At 38.4% G+C, this 20232-nt stretch overlaps 1 long non-coding RNA gene across 3 annotated transcripts in view; it reads right to left on the reverse strand.

Annotated features, from left to right (window-relative positions):
* Positions 1–2799: 2799 nt before the first annotated feature.
* Positions 2800–20232, reverse strand: part of LOC137233131 (uncharacterized) — a 57664-nt gene continuing 40231 nt past the window's right edge. For 2 of the 3 annotated variants that reach the window (XR_010947310.1, XR_010947309.1), the window contains 3 exons: positions 19028–19110; positions 18620–18902; positions 2800–2970 (listed from right to left, as the gene is read on the reverse strand). This is a non-coding gene — a long non-coding RNA (uncharacterized lncRNA). The remainder of the gene's footprint in view (positions 2971–18619; positions 18903–19027; positions 19111–20232) is intronic. The other variant, XR_010947311.1, reaches the window with a different exon arrangement.

Below are 20232 nucleotides of genomic sequence, written 5' to 3' on the forward strand. Positions count from 1 at the left end.
ACATTTAAAAAAAGACTTTTCAAAATTGGTGAATTTTTGTGTAGCCATTTTAATACTGAAGATGGAAGAAAAAAAGCAATATTTTGGGCATATTATGCTTTATTATTTCAAGAAAGGTAAAAATGCAGCTGAAATGCAAAAAAAGATTTGTGCAGTGTATGGAAAAGGTGCTGAGACTGACTGAACGTGTCAGAAGTGGTTTGCAAAGTTTCGTGCTGGAGATTTCTTGCTGGACGATGCTCCACAGTTGAGTAGACCAGTTGAAGTTGATAGCGATCAAATTGAGACATTCATTGAGAACAATCAACGTCATACCACGTGCGAGGTAGCCAACATACTCAAAAATATTCAAATCAAGCATTGAAAATCATTTGCACCAGCTCGGTTACGTGAATTGCTTTGAATGTTTGGGTTCCACGTAAGTTAAGTGAAGAAAACCTTCTTGACCGTATTTCCACATGCAATTCTCTACTAAAATGTAATGAAAACGTTCTGTTTTTAAAACAAATTGTGACGGGAGATGAAAAGTGGATACTGTACAATAATGTGGAATGGAAGAGATTGTGGGGCAAGCGAAATGAAACACCACCAATCACACCAAAGGCCGGTCTTCATCCAAAGAAGGTGATGTTGTGTATATGGTGGGATTGGAAGGGATTCCTCTATTATGAGCTCCTTCTGGAAAACCAAATGATTAATTCCAACAAGTACTGATCCCAGTTAGACCAACTGAAAGCAGGACTCGAAGAAAAGTATCCAGAATTAGTCAACAGAAAATGCATAATCTTCCATCAAGATAACACAAGACTGCATGTTTCTTTGATGACCAGGCATACACTGTTACAGCTTGACTGGGAAGTTCTGATTCATTCACCGTATTCACCAGACGTTGCACCTTCGGATTTCCATTTATTTCAGTCTTTACAAAATTCTCTTAATAGAAAAAAATTCAGTTCACTGGAAGACTGTAAAAAGCACCTGGAACAGTTCTTTGCTCAAAAAGATAAAAAGTTTTGGTAAGATGGAATTACGAAGTTGCCTGAAAAATGGCAGAAGGTAGTGGAACAAAAGGGTGAATATGTTGTTCAATAAAGTTCTTGGTGAAAATGAAAAATGTGTCCTTTATTTTTACTTAAAAACCGAAGGCACTTTTTGGCCAACCCAATATACTCTTTTCCTAAGAGATGAACCAAGCTTTGCAGATGAAGCAGTAATTTCCACGCCCCCAGTTCCACATGAGCTTGTTTATAACATACTACCAAAATGTGTTTCACATGGAATCCTGAGCTTTGTGGAGCTTACATGGTGATGGATGTATTCCTCTTGTCTGGAGTTCTGAGCCACTCTGTGATTTGAGTGAATCTGCTTTGCTCTCAGATAATAAAATCAACTCTACAATTGGTCAGATTTTCTTTTCTTACAGGAGTAACTTTGCTTATATTCATTCTTTTGTGCCTGATACCAGGCAATGAGTAGACCGGCTATAGCGGGCTGGCAGTAAAACAGACAGTGAAGTGTAAAGGACACTGAATTAAAAGCAAGGATGCCTCTGTTCTGGGGCTTCCTCCACCATCACCCAGGTTTCTGATGCTGAGAGAATGCTCAAGCAACTCTCCTTTGGGGAAACTTCCCCTGACCTCACCACTTCCTTCCCTACCCCCAGTCTGGGTTTCATACTTCTCCTCTCTGCTTCTGTATTATCCTGAGCTTTACTTGATGAAGATTTGCTTCAGATAAGATAGCAAACAGAGTAACAAACTTTTGACCTTGGAACAACTTTAAAGCGCATACATACTGGAAGGTAGAATGAGGAGGTGATGAGAAATACTCCCTTTTGGGGATGTTTTATAACCTCATTCTTTGAATTTGCTCATCAACAAGTATGTTTTGTTCATTCAAAAGTTTGATCCTTTAGATCCGTTTAGCATATATTTGAAAGGAACAAGATTGGTAACTGTATTTTAATAAAGTGTTTAAATACTTAAACATGTTAACATTTTATTAATAAACATTAGAGTGTATTCTACTCTAGGTCCAGGTTATTATAACTATTTTTGTTGCTTTAAAATAGACTAGGACTTCAAAAGAAAACCTTGAGGAACTTTAAGTCCTGTTTTTCAACTTGTTTTACAAAGAAAAATAGATTTCATTTGCATAATCCACTAGTCATATTTAATTATACATACATACGTTCCGAAGAACATATTTGCCTTGAGCCAGGGAAAACAAAATCCTAACACAGTTCATATTGAATGCGTGCATCCTAGAACACTGCACAGAGTTTGACATATGCATTGGAATTATTCATACTGCTTGTATGCTTTGGAGGACAAACATCTTGAAGATAAACTCAGAATTTTAGCAAGTCAAATCTAGATTTTTTTTTTGTTCAATAACTCAAAGCAGAGGGGTAAATAATCCAAAACAGCAGATAATCTAGAAGAACTTAAATTTAACTGTAAAATATGTTAAATATCTAACCCATTCCAGAGGCAGCTAATGATGGTTCACCTAAATTTATAGTGAAATTAAATACTTTTAAGTGAGGGGCAAGCTATGGTGTCAGGTAAGAATGAGTTTGCAGTAAGATACACAGGCAAAGTAGATTCAAAATTCAGATATAATTCTGTTGCTTTTTAACTTCCTGGCAAGCCTATTGTTTTAAAGAACCACACTTTTCACACTATTCTCAGAGGACAGGTCTGTTTTGTTTGTTTCAGATGTAAGTGACTCAAATGTTAAACAGTCACAAAATACAGTCAAATGCTAGCTTTTATTTTATCAGTTCACATCTACAATTTGCCCACCAATATATTTCAACCAAATTTGACAATATGAACTTGTCCTAAATGACCTACAGTTTCCCAACTTTGTGTTAAACAATTTTCTTTGCTAGACACACTTTCTCTGCTCTTGTCACAAGATTCAACTCAGGAGGGTGTCGTAGAAATGGCTTCTGAGGTTTGGAGTCTGATAGAAATTAAAAAAAAAAAAAAAAACAGTGATAATAGTCAATAATAATTGAGCCCTTCCTCTATGACAGTCATCGTGGTAAGTGCCCAACATATGTCCTCCCATGACACTTTGCACTGTGTTAAGGTTTGGAAACTGTCAGAAATATTTAAGGCCCTACGGAGCAAAGGCAAACTGAGCTTGTGTCTTGAAACACCAGAAAGTACACTACACTCTTATATTCTGGGAAATCAAAGCCTCAGAGCAAGGCAGAGAGAAAGAGAAATAATAATGTTAAGAAAAAGAGTTAGGCACATCATTTACTTTAAGTAAATAAATAAGGTGCAATTTATGAGCTATCCCTATCTTCCACATTCGCCTTGTTTTGTGACTTCATGCCAGTACTAAAAGCTTGTTTTACAAAACTTGGAGTCAACACAAGCCTTGAAATTAAGGGTAACACATTTCAGAAGCATTAAGCCTAGCTCTGAGGTGCAACAACTGACAATAAAGTCTTTGTTTCTTTATACTGGACACTGGAAAACACAACAAATAAGATCTGTAACTGATAAGCAAAGACAGAACATAGTCACTAAATTTTACTAGAGACCATGGCAACTTGTTCTACCTTTATTGTCACAGTGTTTTGCTTATTCTTTCACCATGAATGTCTTTCTGTGTTGTAGGTATACTTGCATGCTTGTCTTAATCTCCCTACTAAACTCTAAGCAATTGAAAATAAGGGATGGATTTATTTCTCCCTAAGAAAAACAATGCCACAGCAGTTAGCCCAGTGCCCCACACATGACTGAATCTCAATAACTACTTATTGAATTGAATTTCGCCTGCAGATCATGAAGACACAAACACACTTAACAGTCATTTAAGAAATGGTGTAGCCCAATGGTCTACAGCAAACTGCCTGGGTTCAAATCCTGGCTGTGACACTTACAAGCCATTTAATCTTGGACAAGTCTCTCTTTGCCTCATTTTCCTCAAAAGTAAAATTGTACTAACGACAGTGAGTCTTTAAAATGTCAGTATATAGGCCACAACAGTGAGAGGCCCGCGTACCCCCCCCCAAAAAAAGTCAGTATATAAATAATACCTCAAACAGTGCCTGGCATGCATATAGTTATTATTATTACTATTACATTATTTCTAATTTAATCGTTCATGAAAACTACATTGGGTTGAGGTTCCAAAGGAAGAGGAAATAATAAAAATGTTTCATGCTTCACGAAGGATATTGTTTGCAAGGGATCACAAACTTTTAAATCTTCCTCTTCCTTTTGCTCATGGTAAAATATGGGGAACCCCCTATGGAAATGCCATCTCCTATTCTCTACAAAGAGAGCTCCATCCCCCGCAAATACTCATTACTCATGCATATTAAACAGACAGAACTTATGCAAAAAGGGACAAAGTATGTTTTACTTCTCAAGATGACTGTCTGAATTTTTGTTGGGCTTTATTTCTGATTTCACTTTAGTTTGGCTTCCAAGATCCAGGAATGTTTTGTGGTTGGTGCCTGATAAAGGATAGAAAACAAATCCAGTGGGTAACCTATCTCATCAGACAGCAGAAAATTATGACAATTTAAGAAGGCATCAGCCTAGCTGATTAACAGTCTACAAATTACTATTTATCTTTCTAGTGCTGATTAGTAATAAGATGCTAGCCTCACTTTCAAAAGCCCAAGGTGTTCCACAAACAGGTCAATATTGACTTTCTTATCAAGACTTCCTTCCCTCTTCCACCCTTATCTCTCCTCATCTCACATCTTACTACACTTCTTAACATCTGTGAGGATGCCCAAAGGGGCCAAGTTCACCCTTTTTCTCTAACTCCTCCTTGAATAAAGCCCTTGTCTAGCTTAAACACTTCATGTACCATAAATATTCCTCAGTGGAGCTTTTAACACACTGTGTTCAATCTTTAGCAGATCAAGCAGACCAAACAATAAGGATACAGAAGAAAGGAGAAATAATAGATAATTCTGGTTTTATAGCTATGCATTAACATTTATTCCCTAGAGAGACTACACATTATTTACTAGGCCACAAAGAACAGCTCAACAAAACCTTCAAATGACTGTCAGATTAGCAGAGAGGAAAGTAGGTGACAAGCTCCAGGCTGAGTAAATTCTGAGAGGGCCCACCCATGTCAGGGTAGAGGAAAGTTCCTCACAACAGGGCCAGGGCGAGTGAGAGTGAGCATGGGGCACAGCTAATACATTTTGCGGAGGATGGACACCTACAAAATGGCACCATCATTTGCTTACCTTCCCTGTGGGTCTGAGGACAAAGACTCATGTTTCAGTTGCAAAGTTCCTGTTTTCTCTACCATCTTTTCATCTTAGTCTTAATAAATATTGTATCAATATATTACTTTAAAAATTGTTAAGGGGCGTCCCTGGTGACGCAGTGGTTGCGAGTCCGCCTGCCGATGCAGGGGACGCGGGTTCGTGCCCCGGTCCGGGAAGATCCCACGTGCCGCGGAGCGGCTGGGCCCGTGAGCCATGGCCGCTGAGCCTGTGCGTCCGGAGCCTGTGCTCCGCAACGGGAGAGGCCACAACAGTGGGAGGCCGGCGTACCGCAAAAAAAAAAAAAAAAAAAAAAAAATTGTTAAGAGGTGACAGTTTGGACAAATTTGCTCTAGTGGAGCTCCTGGTCCACCACCCCTTCTTCCGCTTCCAGCCATGCATCTGGGTCACTTCTAAGAGCTTTGAAAGGAGAGGAAGAGGGTAAAACATAGCTAAGAACTGAGCTGGCCCACCAATGGAAATGAAATTTTGCTGAATAAAGATATTTGGTTATTATAGGCCATTCAAATACTTCCTCTCAACACTGGAAACATGATGATGATTTAAATCTGATTTTGCCCTCAGTGTGGTATAGAAGAAAAGAGAGAAAGTGAGAAAAACAAATAAATAGAGTCCAATCCAGAAGTGGTTACAGAAATAGTACAGGACCAGGAAGGGAATGTCAATTAGTGGGGAAGTAAGAGGTGGGGAAAGGGGTTATGGGGGATACAGAAAAGAGGCAACTTCTTGGCTGGTCCAGGAAGAGAAGGGTGAACAAGAAGGCAGTCCTGACTGAGGGCATTGCCTTGGCTAAGTTTTGCTAACAAGAAACAACACAGTCTGTGGACAGCTTGGGGAGCTCTAAGGACCTCCAAAGTGAGTAATCCAGTGATTAGTAATATTTTTATTAAAATAGTAATATATTAAAATAGTAATACATTTAAAATATATTTAATATATTTTTATAAAAATAGTAATATTTTATATTATATTAATATTAAAAAGTGATGTTTATCCTAATGCTTCCTTGACACTCCAGAGGAAACAACCTAAACCTTTTCTCTTAACACATCTCAGTAAAAGCATCTGCTTCTAAGATTTTTTTCCAAACTCAATGGTAGAAACACCACATATTTACCAAAACTCTTCAAGTTTACTTAAGAGAGGAAGCATTTGTTTTCCTCTGTTTACCATAACATTCCTAGTTGTGTTCATTTTAGCTCATGAAAAGAAACATCTTATGATTATAAAAGTAATACATACTTACTGGGAAAACACAGCAAAGCATTTAGAAAAAAACCCAATACAGTCAGTCATAACTTCATCACCCAAAGATAGCCACTCTTAATATCATGGTATGTATCTTCCAATGCTTTTTCTGTATATATATAATGTATATTTTAAAAAGAACTTTAAATCATAAACAAAATTAAACATATACATTTAAGAACCTGCTATGTCTCACTGTCATCGAATTTTCTTCTACAATATTATTAATTTTGCACGGTGTTCCACAGTATAGATATTCTACTTTTAACCTGTTCACTATCTTTGACCATTTTTTGCCTAATTAGAACTTCTCTGGCCTTCCTCTTCTTGTATGCAAAGCCCCTCAGGGTCTACTCATGTAGGGTTGTCTGGGCCCCCTCCGTCTGAAACCTAATAAATTAGTCCACCTAACTGAGCTTGCTGAAGGTAAATCTGGAGCTGGGCAGCTTTCACTGTATAACAAGCAGTGTCTGTGAGAAAAGAGGATCTATTTGGCATTATATGATTTATATGTCTTATGGTGGGAAAACCCCTCCCTATCCCCCTATTCTCCCTTTTCTCTAGATGCTCTCTGACTGGGCATGGAGCTCCTTCGATCTGAGTTTTATTATGTGATAGCTGCTGGCTTTTCTAAACTAGAAATGCCTGTGACCCAGCAGTCAGATAACCATTGTCCTGTGGAAACTTTAAGGAAAAAAACTCAGGTTATATGAAGAGCAGTGTGAAGCAATACTTGGCTATAAGAATCCTCTTACAAGCTGAGGTCCAAAATGCTATACTGAGTTAAATAACCTGATCAGAGTTAAGTAATTAATAATGACTAAGAGAGAGACTGGCTAGAGAGATGTTATTTCAGCCCATTCAGAAATAAGATGAAATGTCACTCATAGGAAAAATACCCTTATATTAATTATCCAAATAAAAGAAGGGAAAAAAATAGATGAAGTTGGAAGAGTATGCTAGAAAAAGGGGATATATAATTTTAAACAAAACATGTTACACAATGGGATCTGATGAATGGGAGCAGGTGTAATTTGTGTGAGCAGTTCTGGGCTTCTTGGTTAGACCGAGGATCTGCAAACTCTTCCTCATAAGAGCTAGACAGTAAATATTTTAGGTTTGGCAGGTCAGACAGTCTCTCTCACTACACTACTCAACTCTGTTGTTGTAATAAAAAATAGGTGTGTCTATGTTCCAATAAAACTTTATTTATAATAAAATCTGATGGCAAGCTGGAGATTGCCCACAGGCCATACTTTTTTAGACCTTTGGTTGAAATGATCAAAATGCATGCAGCTCTCAACCTTCAGTTCCTTTCTCTATAAAATTAAAATGAACAACGATACTTTCCCAGTTTTGGTCGTTAGAAGGATTAAATAACAATCATAAAAGATCCCAACCTAGTGCCTGGCCCAAGAGCTACACTCAAATGTTAACCCCTCGCCCTGCCTGCCCACCAACCTTCTTCAAGTCAGGGGTCATTATCCACAAAGGAGAATTGCCTCAGATAATCACGCATACAACTTAAAGAGAGAAAAGCAGGTAGAAAAGAATGAGATGATAAATGGAAGGCAGTTATTGATTTTGGTTGTGGTTCTTCTATACACACAGCTTGGGACAAATCATTGAAAAGCACTGTCTTGCAAACAGAAAAAACAGAGCAAAGTACAACGGCAAAAACAAATTGAATCCCGCTGATATAACGTAATTTCCATGACAATAAGCTCATTTTCCTCCTTGTCTTTTTTGAGGTTTTCAACCTTTTAAAAATACTTTTAAGAAATGAAAATCAAATTAAAAAGTAGAAGCAGAAACTTATTGGTACAGATGAGTTGTACTTCACTAAAAGTGTAAAACAGTTTATTTAAGATTACTAATTTCAGTCAGGATGACATCTTAAGTTTGACTGGAAGTGGAGTCACGGTGGTTTACCTTCAGAAGTTCTCAACTGACTCTCTACAGAGCACTACTACAGATTTTCTGAAGCATTTCTAAATGAGATAATTTTATTTTACACGGGGTTTCTTCTAAAAATTATTGTCTTTCTGTACATCTAATTAAAGTAAAGACATAATAAGGAATTTACCATTTTAATTAGGGCATAGATCTTAAAGCAATTATGGCATCATTAATAATTCTTTAACAGACTTTCTTGCACTACATGAATGAAAACATTTTTACACCATGAAGAATCAATACACATTACTCATTTACATTAACAAAGCTACACACACAATCTCAGTCTTCATTAAATTATTTCTCCTGTAAACTAGAGGAGTTTTGGAGAGTCCTGAGCTATTAATAACCTAGTGGAACTTCACTTAAAAGGGAGAAATCTTATCCATGACTAGGTACTGGTATCAGCGTCATTTAAATGCAGAACTAAATAATAGCAACATGTTAGTGAGTGGAAATAGACTGATAAATTCTGTAAGGAGAACTAAATGAGGAAAGATAGCTACCATCAACGTATTATAATATAAAAGATTCAATACTCTATTTGAAAAGTCAACATCTTAAATTTCTTTCATAATGTTGTGATTAAGGTTCTCCCACCACCACTCTGTCCCTCCTGCCACTCCCTCACCCAACACACACATTTGGGCTCCCTTTCAGACAAATGGGCATCTAGAGGACATGAAGACCAGTGACCTTACAATACAATCACGAGGGCATCTCAGGTAGTATTTTCAGAATTTATTATTTTCTATAATTTCATCTAATACTATAGGAAAATCTGGAAAGGACAAAAAACAAAACCAAAAATACTCCAGATAATTTTTCGTTTTTTTCTTTATTTTGTAAAAAGAAGGCTATGTTGTTATAAAAAGTCATTAAGAGGGAAAAAAATATATGGCAATTTTAATTTTAGCCACATTATCCCCAATTGATAATGTGGAGGCCGATGTGGACTCCTCTACATAAAGTCAGAAGGCCCAAGGTCACACAGTGTCCAATTCCCCTGGGGAAGAACTGTGTAAGGGATTGAATGAGCAAACGCGTAACTGCACCAGTGACTTTGGGTCTTTGTTCTGTCTGACTTGTTTCTTGAGCCCATCAAAGTGACAGACGATGGAAAGGATGTTAACACAAGCTCTTGTTGGGTCATTTAGTAAAGCTCTCAGTTAGCATGGCCGGTTGTGATGAATGGTAAGTAATGATAACGAAATTAAGACCATTAGTAAAACCAACAAACCATCAAACCAGACTGTGAACTTATGGATAAATGAGCTGTTCCTGGGGCCTTGTGACAAACTTGCTCCCTGAGCCTTACAAGAATTTAGAGAGAATTTGTGAATTGTTTACCAGATTTTCAAGATTTTGTAGTTACTTATCTTAATTCTCACAACTAGGCCAGGAAGAACCCTACTGGGGTGGAGGTGAGTGGATGGGTCTACAGCCACCTGGAAAGCTCTGCCTGTGGTTATCCTCCCAATATCTATTCTCCAGTTCTTTCCAAGTGAGAGGACCCATGAATTCTAGATGAGCTCATAGCTGAGTACAGCCTGGTGTGTAACTTCTGTCCGGTAATATGTATGGAGAAATCTCAGGAGGTATCTTCCTTAAAAGCAACCAGAGCATACCCTTTATTCTCTTCTTGTTTGTCCCACCTTCCTTCCTGCTTCTAGAGTGTGGATGCGATGGCTGTGGCTGAAGCAGCCATCTGGAAACCTATACTGACTGTGGAAACGGAGGCAATACACACAGTGAATCAAGATAAAAGAGACTGGTCCGTGAGAAATACAGCAGGAGGAGAGGTTTTGCAGAGCCCTTACTGCTATTGTAGCCTGGCTGCTAAGTGAACGAGTTCATGGGTCTGCTGCAGCAAGAGAGGGTTTGCATTTGGATTCTGCAAAAATCCTCACAATAACCATGGTCTGCAGCATCAGCGATGTATTTTCACTTATGATGGACTTTTGAATCTATTGTCAAATTTTCCCATTCTTTCCCTTATAGGTTCTGAGGTTTTTTTGCTAAGGCCTTTTCAATATTTACTGAAAATAAAATTATCCATAATTTTTCTCAGAACAGTTTGGTTTTCTTTTTTAATATTTAAAATTTTTATCCCCCTGAAATGAATAGTATTGGAGTTGTCTATACAGCAGAGTACATGTGTAATTTATGTACAATGATCCTCAAGTAAACATTTTTCAGTACCCCTCCCCACCCTGGCTACTATAGTCAATTTTTTTATTCTCCGAAGGACATGAATTTACACTTCACAGAAGAAACAAAAATAATCGATAAACCTATGGAAATGTTTATATATTTATTAGCAGTGCTAATAAAAATGTTTTACTTATTAAATTAGGCAAAATTTAAAAAAACAACCGTGCTGACTTGGGTACGCTGAGACAGGTATTCTCTTATCCTGATGGTGGGAGTGTGAATTACTTTCTGAAAAGCAATTTGGCAATATATTGCCAAACCTTAAAAAAGTTAATAGTCTCTAATCTAGTAATTTCACTTTAGGAAATCTACCCTATGGAATTAGTAGTTTGGTATTTTGACAAAGAAGTTCAAGGATATTCATCTCAAAATTATTCTTGGTGTGAAATATTACTAAAAAAAATAAATGTCTCACAACAGAAAATTGATTAAATTATGCCATACTTATCCCTGGGATGTTATACAGCTATTATGATGGTGTTTTTGAAGAATTTTTGATAAAATGGGGCAGTGGTTACAATATAATGATGAGTTAAAAAATAGCATATATACTTTCATCGTCAGTAGGCAGAGAAAAATGACTCAAAGGAAATACACTACATTATCAGTTACTTCTTGGGAGGTGAAATTATGGTTAATATTTATTTTCTGCTTTGTATTTTCCTGCATTTTCAATTTTTCCACAATGACAATGGATTTTTATTTTAATTATAAAGAAAGATTAAAATATAAATATGATTCTGGGTCTCAAAGCGAACAAAACAGGAAGCAGCATTACTTACAAAAAATCGACTTAACCAAGATATTTCCTCTCTGTGTCTGCTACATGTAACATTAGTACTGTTTGGCTGCCAAATCCAGCATTATTTCTCTCATTAATAACTTGATGAATATGAAACAAGTTATAAACTAATTATATAAAACTCAATACTGCCTAATAGACATAAAAATAACATCAACACAGAAATGCATCTATTTGTGCGCTGGCAACCTTGATGATCAAACTGCCTGGAAAAATGAAGCTCCTGTCATTTAAATATACCAAATCTCACCAGAAACTTAGTCACTTCATCATCGGGCAATACGGTCTCTTGGTTGGTTAAGTACTAAATGATCATTAAACTTACTGAGCACAGACTGGTTTTACCTAAAGGGGTCTGAAAGTTCAGCAACTCAAGAACACAACAACAATATTGACATTCTGGTCATCTAGAATTGGATTGATGGCCTCAGTAAAGAGTGACACAACCTTGGAAAGCATAACAGTCTATTGATATGGTTGAGTACAGAATAAAATAATAGTTTATTCTGATTAATTATAGATTTCAAATCGCTATGAAATCCCAGCAAATTAATTTAAAGTGACCTTAAAGCATGCCTAAAGATTTATTTACAAAAGTATTCCATCTAGCAATATTTATACTGATGAAAATAGGAGAAAATTGATCTAACAATTGACCTTTTTAAATATAAATTATGTTTTTATATAATGAAATCTTATGCCGTCATTAAAAAAGATGTTGTCAAGCAATACTGAGTGAAATGAAAAAATGGAAACATATATTAAGTAAAGATTGAAATCTTTATACATATAATATACATATATAAATATATGTATATGTAATTTTCCCATTCCTTTCTCTTTATATATAAATCCATGTATTTGTACACACATACATAAAACAAAATTTTGCTCCCAAACATCATCTCTAGGTAATAGTATCATAATTTTACTTTCTTTCTTTTTATTTTCTCCTGTTTCCAATTTACTTGCAACAAAAAAGATGACCCTAAAGTCTTCTTAGTCTTCTCAGCCATGAACCCATTAAATAAATTATGTTAATAATAAAAACACACTTTAGTATGAATTAAACCATTGTAACTGAGACTAAATCTCAGTAATTCTGAAATAGTTATTTATACAAGTGGGGACAAAAAGCAATTTTGAAACGCCTAGCAGTTTTTCTGTTAGTGATAGTGTACTGTTCTTCCATAGAGAGAAAGGGGAATATCAGCCCTTCAAAGAGACTTTTGATTATGCAAAAGCAAAACCTTACCAGAGCGGCCAGGACTTGAAGTGAGATTAGGAGGAATTAAACTCTTCTGCATGACACTGCAAAGGTTTGTTTTTACTCCGTGTCTACTTGTCCCTCTGAGGTTCTGTTTCACTGAGAGGTAAGCACAGAACGTGGAGGAGGGGATGGTGAGGGAGAAAAGTTCCTCTTTCCTAGTTGGATGGAACGGGGCGATGGGTGGAGGACACTTAGATTCCAAGTATGCAGAACACAATCAAAGGCATTATTATCAGTGGGAGAGATGATCAGAAAATTCCTGGTAAAGCCTTGGCTTTCCACCTTCCAGAGCTTCCAGCCTATTTTGAAATGTAAGACACGTAATAACTCCTTGTCAAGGAATATTAATGAGCTAAGGTTGCAGAGGCCTGATGTTACAGAAATAACCTGGGGGATTAAAAGTCACTTAGAGTTAGAGGGCAAGGCAGAAAAATGTTTGTCTGTTTCTTCCTCATCATCTAACATTATCTCCTAAATGAGGTAGGAAAGTGTTTAGCTGCAAGTAATAGAAAACCCAATTAAGAGTGGCTTAGGCAGGACAGACATATAGTATTCCATGGAACAACAGGGAACTGCTGACACTGGTCTAGCTATTCAATGATGTGACCAGAAACTCAGTCTCTTCCTCTCTTTCCATTCTGTCATCCACAGCATGCTGGAGTTTTGGCCTTGAATTTGCTGCCTCAGAATTAAATTACAAGGTGGCTGCCAGATCCTGACATTATACTTGCTTCCAAAGACAGAATAAAAGGAAAAGAGCCAACTGCATTTGTATCTTTTAGTAAGAGCAAAAACTTTCCCAGGAAGTCCATCCTTACCAACAGCAATTTTCTATCAGATCTGTCATGCAGACGCCCCTGGCTGAAAGAATGGCTGAGAAAGTATTTCAATTTTTCTAACCCTTTAGGGAGGTGGGCCAGGGATAGTGGCCTTCAAAGTGATTCTTTATAGCTAAACAAGGTCTCTCCCACTTCTCCTTGTGGCTTTCGAATTTACATGACAATTTTTCTATCATTTCTGGTTGTTCCTTTGGTTGCTCCGCACAATTGTTATAGAATGTCTCTATTTTTCCATTTTGTCTGATAGGTCCAGGCATATAAACACATAAACTGTGCTAACTTGGAATCTTTAAACACAATGAAAAATTTACTGATGATTTTGTAAGTCAGAAAGTGCAAAAGGGCAGACAAAGCCCCTGGACAAGATAACATCAAAAACATTTCTTTCTGTCTTGGTGATGGGAGGATCAGAGGATGGAGCACTGCCCAATTACAACATCTGGCCAATATTATCTTTTATCCGCATCTCTTGTTTTATTTACCTTAGGACACTAAGAGGATACACCTGCTAGAGAGATGATTCCTGGTGCTGGAAACAGTGAATACTCAAGGATTAGTCTATAACCAGTGTTTCTCAAAGTTTTTCCTTATTGTCCCCCTGAGAACCTTTTTAGATATTTTTTTCCAAATTGTCTCCTCCATAAAATTTTAATAGAAAAATATACTGATTATCTGTTTATGTTCTGTATGTGTACCTGTACGTTATACACAAAGAGGGCAAGATTTTTTACCCGCCCCCCTGAACTGTGAATCAACTTTTGCTCCCTTGAGGATAATATTGTTCCCACCAAGAATGCATGTTTATGTCAAAAAGAATTCTTTTTAGGAGAGGTGAATAGAGGGAATTAAGGGAATTATCTGAACTGACTCTTGGAGGATGGAAAGAACTTCACAAACAGAGACAGAAGGGAAAGAATTAGATGCATGGGAATGCAGGAATAAAGCTGAGGAGGTAGGAGTTGTTAGAAGTGGGTAGCTCAGCTGGTGTCACAGGTTTGGATGGGCAATAAAGAGAAACCATCCTCAAAGCTGTGGAAACTCTCAGGTTGTATACTCGGGAATCTTAATGCCAGGCTTCAGAGTATAAACTGTGACAAGTGGTGAATTCACTAAAGGGAAGGGAAATCATCAAGCAGTCATGGTTTGGCTGACGATTTCCAACTTGACTGGTCTCCACACCTTTGTTTTTTTACTTCTCAAAATAACTGCTTCCAAGTTAGAACAAGAGAGTCTACCTTAATAATCCTTACTAGTGCAGACCAGTATCATTCTTAGTCCCTACTGGGCAAAAAGAATTTAACTTGTACGGATAAACAATGACTGGATATCTACTGAAGCGGTACTTGAAGACATAAGAGTGTTGCAAAAAATGACTGAGTCAGGAAAAGGCTGTATAAATTATCAAATGGTAACCCCTCCCCTAAGCTTCTTACCACAAGGCAAACACCTAGAAGCTTAGACGTGAAAAAAGTTGCTTTGTGTTGTACATTTCTTCTCTAATGGTCATAACTAATTTTGACACAAATACACAAGAGGTTAAAGAGGAATGGCACCATGCTGGTGAGAAGACCAACCCATTTTTGGCTAATACACTGGAGAAATACACCTAAGCCATCCACCCATGTGAAAGCAATCTTTCTAATACCTCCAAGGTCAGGAAGACCTCTGCCATAAACAAACTAAAAAGCTGTTGAATGAATGCAAATACACCAGGTTCACATTATACATTTAAGTTAACCAACATTTCAGACAAAATTATGTAATAAAAATGAAAGTGAAACTCAAAGACCTCTTTCATTTGCTTTCTCTAATATCATTTCATCCCCCTTAGATTAACCCCCACTTTGAGAAACACACACACACACTCACAGAAGAGGATAATTTCAAGAGGTGTGCATTAAAAAGAAAAGTGAAATCTATCTTGGGAGGGGTCAATTAACACATTACAGATAGATAAATTCATTTTGTCTTTGGGGTATTAGATCAATAAATCAAAAAAGAGGAAGTCTAAGTAGTTATTTCCCCAACAAATTTATGGCTCTGGACATTACAAAGAAATTTAGAGTTTATCCTATTGTATTGATTGCTCCTTTTTTCTTTAGTGAGGGAAACAAATCTGCATAAGGACTGTGCCATTCAAAGTTCAGAGGCACCCAACTCCTCCTTTCTGAATAGAGGAAACCATTAAATGAGCTGCAGTATCCTTTTACTCCCTGACCAGAATGCAAGACTTGTCAATAGGGGTACAAGTTAAAATTTCTTAAGTTTAAAAAGGGATTTCCTAAATTCAATTTGGTATCTTGGAGTGGATCCCAGATAAAAGATACTAGCAGAAAAAGTGGTGAAATCCTTATCAAGTCTGTAGTTTAGTTAATATTAATGTAGCAAAGTTAATGTCTTATTTTGATAAATGTACTTTATACAGGTAAGATGTTACCATTTTAGGAGAAACTGAATTAAAGCTATGTAGGAACCTATGTATTATTCTCACAACTTTTTCTGTAAATCTAAAATTACGCCCAAATAAAAAGTTTATCTAAAAAAAAAAGGAAAGACTTCTCTCCAGTTTCCCAGTCCTAGAAGTTCTCCTTAGTATTCCCCAGAGAGAACCATCTCTTCTGGTGACCCTAACACATCAGGAATTATTTTGCTCTTCTTGTATACAGAATCATTTAATAAATGTTTACTGCATTTAGTTCTACAAATGGCAGAGCAAAGTTGCTCTGGACTTAGAATTGGAAGTCCTGGATTTGGATTGTCATGAGCTGCGAGATCCTGTGCACATCATTTAACCCCTTAGTGGCTCTCCCTCTCCACTTTAAATCCTCTGAGGGCAGGAACTCTCCTGTGCCTATCTCTGTAGCTTCAGTAAGCCCACCTGGAGGAAAGGGCGTCAAGAAGGGGTTCCAGAGTCAAACTCAGTTTACATCCAGCTCCCCCACTAACCAGGCATGTTACTTTGGGGCAAAGCATTTAACATTTCTGAGTCTCCGTTTCCTCATATGTAACATGAGCTTTTGGGATCATTAAATGAGGGGACAAACATAGTGAAGGGTAGCCTGTTTCTTCTATAGAACAGAACCATTCATGTGGAATATTTTTTATTTTTAACTTTGCAACACTCTTCTAGTACCTATCATGTGCGGGACCCCCTTCTAGGTGGTTTTCAAATAGTTACTCCTTTTATCATCCTGACAACCTTACGAGGTAAGTATTATTTTCCTATTTTACAGATGACGAGATGGAGGTGCTGGGAAGTTAACATACTTGCCAGCCCGTAAAGCTACTAAGTGGGGATCTGCACCCACACAGCCGGCTCCAGGATGTGCAGTCCTCAGACACGAGCTGTCATAGAACATGCTCTATATGGAGATGCGGAGGATCAGATACTGTCTTGCCTTCTTCACTGGCAAGCTCCTGAGCGTGCCCAGCAGGCTCTCGAACGCATACGGACAGACTGAATGAAAGCACAGCAGCCCCCCCAAGGACAGGAGCTGAGTTGAGTATCTGCCAGTCTCTCTCTCAGCATCCCCAGCACTGTAGGGGAAGGGAATCGACATTCATCAAGGCTCTCCTACGTTCTAATCCACTGTGTTTCAAATGTTAGGTTCCCATTCAAGTCTCAAAACCAACCTATAAGGTGAACCACCATATTTCCTTTTTCCACCTGGAGAAATCAGAATACACAGAGAGAGTACTTAACTTCTCAAAGCCATACAGCTAATCAGAAATGCAGCCAGGACCAGAATCCCAGGATTCCTGCTTTCAAAGATCAGGCTTTTTCCAATATACTTGCAGCCTCCCAAATGAGATCATTCCTGGGTCTCTGTTTTGTCATAGAGTAGTTCTTTCCCTCTGCTTAAATACCATCTCAGAGCGACTTTCTCTGACCTCCCCACGTAAACTGTACCCCATTCACTTGCCATCCTGTTTCTCTGCTTTATTCTTCGTTGTATTAATATTTGACATCATATTACATTGGTTTGTTTACCTTCTGTCCCCCAACTGAACTGATGAACTGGTAGGTTCTAAGAAGGCAGTGAATTGTCTGTCTTGGTCACATTGTATCCCAGAGCCTAGAATAGTACCTGATGCAGAGTACATACTCAAAAAAAAAAACCAACTGCTGAATAAATGAGATAATAAATAGATATGTAGGAGATACCAGTAATAGTTTGTTATTATCCTTATTATGATTAGTAGTATCGCCTTTTATCAGTTAGGTAACTCAGTTAAGACAAAGGTTTATTTCACAAGAAAAAACTGATGGGAGACTGAGGGAACAATGTTGGTTTCAATCAGATCAAAGCACAAATTCCAAACAACACCATTAATAACTAGGAGACCGCACACTTGGGACAAGGATGTCCTCCGAGCACAGAACAGCTAGCACCACTGAGTTGCCAAACACAGCCCGTTTTCATTGTTCCTAAATCCTCCTTAGCTCACGAATACCCCTCTGTTGCTGATCATAAATGTTCTTAATTCATCTCTCATTTTTCCATCAGGAAACAATTGGCCTTGGTTTATTTTTATCACTTCATTTCCATGTTCTCGGCAAGACTGAAGCATTGATTTTCCTAAAAGATGGTGTCAATAGGCTCAATAAACCACAACGAGCATGTATCTTAGTGCCACTTGTTCAGCCCTAGCCTGAGGCAGTTCGTGCTGCAGGTAGACAGCCTCTGCTGAAATCCACCCAGCTCCAGGGATTCTGAAGGTAGCAGGAAGGCACCTCTGCTTATAAATTTTGAGTGAGCTCAAGCACTTTGATGACCCAGATAACATGCCAAACACTGCACAACTGAGAACTATGTGGGGAATCTGGAAGCCTCAAATCATAAAGTCATATTTGAAAAGTATCTCGAAATAAAGCCCACGCTAGGCACAGAATATGTGGGAGAGGGAGCCAGGGGCGGGGGTCATGCAAAGGATGACAGGATTCCTTTGTTGGAATCCTGTTCTGAGTGATGGGGTAAATTGGAACAAGCCATTTCCCTGGAGTGTCTTACCTTTCATCTGCTTTCAGAAGCTTCTAGTTCCATCGTGTCCAATGCAGGCAGCGAAAGGGGGCCAGAGTGCTCACTGCTTAATAGCAGAGCTCCTTGGGCCTTGCGGACAGGTTGTCTGAACAACGTGAACGTGGTCTCTCTTCCTGCTGTCTCCAGACTCCAGTGCCACCTAGGCAAGCAGGTTTGCCATCTTGAAAACACACAGGCCAGAGCAGCCCCTCTCACTTCAGTCACCTGCGGTGTGTGTCCTAGCTTACTACAACATGAACCGCTGAGCCCGACTCTGGCAAAATCAAGCAGAGTTGCTGCTAAAAGCACACACCTGGGAGCAATAGAGAGCCACACCCCCCGCCCTTCCCCCCGCCCCTCCCCCCCCACCTCCACGGAGCTCCTAATCACTCCACTCACCCTGGTTCCAGCTCTAGAAGTGCAGTAGACTCAGCTGGTGAGCTTTTGAAAACTGTAGATTCACCTGCTTCACTTCAGACCTACTGGTGAAGAGATGGGGCCAGGGAGAGCATTAATTAGGGTCGGAGAATCCATGTTTTTAAATGCTCCCAATGGATTTTAATAGGCCCCTCAGCTGACGTATGTCTGAGAACCATTTCTTCAAAATGCCAATGGTTCTCAAACGTGGCTGCACATTACCTGAATTATCTGAGAAGCTTTTAAACAATATTGATGTCTGTCTCTCGCTCTAGATTAGGGTTTCTGTATGGCGGGGGCTCAACTCGGGTCCCTACCCAGTGATGGCCAAGCATTCTCCCCTCCCAAGCAAAAATGTCTCCAGACATTGCCAAACGTCGCGAGAGACAAAATCCCCTGCCGTTCCTCCCCTGGTGGTAATGACTTGTCATCTTATGTTTTCCAGCACGTTTTCATGTGCAGTCTTTTCTTACCTCATTTTCCTTACATCCATCCATGCCCTTATAATCCCTGGTCAGGTTGATATGTGTAGCTTCAGAATACATGGGCACATGTGTTTTAGAAAAATACTGAGTCCATAGCGTGAGCTCTAGGCCAGCTGGCCTGTATATCTTATGTTACATGTTCACAGCCAATATTTGCGTTTGCATTGACTTAAACAATTCACAGAAGGGGATGGGCAACTGATAATATATTACTAATGAGGTTAGCAATTTAAAAAAAAACAAATTAATAGGACCCAGAACATTTTTTTCTCTACCATTTTGGCAAAATGGACTCACTCATTAAGTATCTTATGAGTGTTTACAATGGGCCAGGGAGGGAGCAACACAAACAAGGTTGTTGCGACGATGCAGCTTATTCTCTAGAAGGGGAGAGAAAAACAGTGTGCAGGATTACACACCAGGCAAGATAATTTTACATAATCTTAAGTGCCATGAAAGAAACAAAAGAGGGTGACATGGGTGGAGAACCTGGGGCAGCAGTAGACTACTGTAGGGCATCAGAGAAGGCACAGTGGACGTGACTTTGAGCGTAAAACCGGTGCTGTCACCCTCTGCTGGTGACACGAAAATTGGTGTAGTCTTTTAGGAAGGTAATTTGTCAATATATATCAGGGGGTATAATAATGTTCATATTATCCAATCATTTAACAAATATGAGACATCTCTGAAAATATGCCCTAT

Source organism: Pseudorca crassidens, chromosome 10, assembly GCF_039906515.1.
Source record: "Pseudorca crassidens isolate mPseCra1 chromosome 10, mPseCra1.hap1, whole genome shotgun sequence".
NCBI lineage: Eukaryota > Metazoa > Chordata > Mammalia > Artiodactyla > Delphinidae > Pseudorca > Pseudorca crassidens.